Here is a 2393-nt window from a genome sequence, read left to right on the forward strand (position 1 = left end):
ATTTCAAGCACTCATTCATTCTTTCCATCACATAATCATACTAGTAATACATAACTTCTTTTGAAGACTCAACATTCATACATAATATCATTCTTTAAAGTCTTATTATTACATTTTCAGTACTCCCCGGGTGATAAAAACATCAAACAGAATAATACAATTAGAATAGGCTGAAAATGGTCTCCACCGTAAACTGTGGTGGCCATCGTAGCTTACAGTGGCTTCTTTTTCCTTACGCCACGAACCTACTGTCTTACAATAAGAATTCTGTCCCAGGGTCTACCGTAAGCTACGGTAGCCACCGTAGCTTACGGTGACGCCCATCATACTATGGCGATTTTTTTATATTTTTGAACCATTTTTCCTTCCCTTATTAACCCAAACTGATCCCTTTCATCCCACATTTTTCCACATCAACCCGTAACAATTCTATAACGTTTCATAACCACATTATTCATAATGCAAAACTCAAACTTTAAAGATACTTACTTGCTTCGCACCGCGGAACGAACACACACTTCACATGAGCTTCCGGTTTGAGTTCAAGCATCTAATGCTTGAATCCCTCAAACCTAGGCTCTGATACCAACTTGTAATGGCCCTAAATTTTTCCATTTAATTTTTAAACATTGACATACTATATCTAACGAAATTTGGGCATGACCCGTTCGCAAAACGAGCGGTCCCCTGTTTTTCACAATCAAAACGTGATTCAAAAATACGCTACGTTTCAAAAGACATAATATACACATCAAAACAAACCTTTTTTCACCTACGAGACCATTAAGTTTAAGTACTTACATACGACTAAGTTTTCAAAAGACAGACATAATAAAAACTAGGATTATCTACTAGACATGGACAAAAGTGACAAAGTATTAAACATTGTCTTCTTTACAAAAGTGCGGAACGCATGATGGGCTTGAGGTGTGTTCGGACCGGGCGAAGCTTGTCATTAAACTTGAGATTTACCTACATCACAACAACGAGTAAACTTCATTAGGACTAAAATTCTTTCTTTTAACTCAAGGTTCCAACTAGCGGGTTTATAGTCACTATGACATCCGCAAGTTGCCAATCTCTAAATACCATTTCCTTCATTCTTGCATTCTATTCTTTTGACCCATTCATAAAAAGGGTCCAAACATACAAATTCATTCTATTGCATACTAAACCATCATATTCGAACCATTTAATAAATTCTACACAAGTACTTTTTTGTGATCGATTCAATTCAACACATCATATGGTAAAACAATAATATGGTAAAATTCTGAATTTGTACAAGTAGCATACCTCGGTCTTGATTCCCTTGTTGCTTCGCTTGACTTGAACTCTCTTCCTTAACACCTATACATAACCATTCATTCTTTTAATTTATGTCTCATACTCAATTACACACACCAATTGATAAAACATTATACAATTTGCTCATACTTCTTTAAACACATTCAATTCACATAAAGTTTATGACTTACAAGACTAACATCTTTATTGAGGCATTTTGTCAAACACTTGGTGTGCATAACATGAATGAAGCACAAGGTACAAGTGTTCAAAGCATGGTTCTACTAGTTCATTCTTAGATCATTAAAAACAATCCAAATTTCCCACAATAATCTTTCCAAATCAGTTTCTAACTATTACTAATCTATCAATAACAATTCTCATACTTACCATTACAATAATTTGCATATAATTTCATTCATGTTCTTCATTATCTCCCTAGTTCAAGTGGGTTTATGCTTTGAATCATCCAACTATCTAGAATCAAACATATTTCTTGTTCTATTGTGCAATCCTAACTCATAACTACACAATTGCTCACATTTACTTCAAGATTGGGTTGAAACCCACTTTCTACAAAACATCGAAACATAAATTTCAACTACCAAGGGTTGAACAAGCTTAGATTACTCGATTTAGGGTTCATGCATCCATTAGAACTCTTAATTTCCTTATGATTTTTGAGAATTTGTGAAGTTAGGGGTTTGTCTTCTTAGCCCTTGCTCTGATCGATCCACGCAAACACACCAGAGTGTGTGTTTGTGTTTTTCTTTTATTTATTTATAATATTAAACTTCCATCCTTTTTAACAAGTTTAGTCCCTCTAATTACTTAGATTGTTATTTGTCATATAACATTCCTTCTAATTAAGTTACTAACATATATACTTAACTAGGTTAATATAATATGACTAGACATTTTAAGTAACATAAATAAATTGCATATTTTGGGGTGTTACACCTTCATATCTCTAACATTTACATCTTACTAGTTCATGTTCTTGAACATGATCTAGCAAGTCTAGATGATGAACCATCTTACTTCTACTAACAAACATCATCCAATAATCATAACAACACAAGATCAATATGATTACAACATCATTT

The 2393-nt window shown here is 33.6% G+C and overlaps 1 long non-coding RNA gene across 1 annotated transcript; it reads right to left on the bottom strand.

Annotated features, from left to right (window-relative positions):
- Positions 1-745: 745 nt before the first annotated feature.
- LOC110896328 lies at positions 746-1988 on the bottom strand. Its single transcript, XR_002567840.2, has 3 exons — positions 1893-1988; positions 1297-1350; positions 746-972 (listed from the first exon to the last, which is right to left on the bottom strand). It is a non-coding gene; the product is annotated as an uncharacterized LOC110896328 (long non-coding RNA).
- Positions 1989-2393: the final 405 nt, after the last annotated feature.

The sequence above is a fragment of the Helianthus annuus genome, chromosome 12, assembly GCF_002127325.2.
Source record: "Helianthus annuus cultivar XRQ/B chromosome 12, HanXRQr2.0-SUNRISE, whole genome shotgun sequence".
In the NCBI taxonomy this organism is placed as follows: Eukaryota; Viridiplantae; Streptophyta; class Magnoliopsida; order Asterales; family Asteraceae; genus Helianthus; species Helianthus annuus.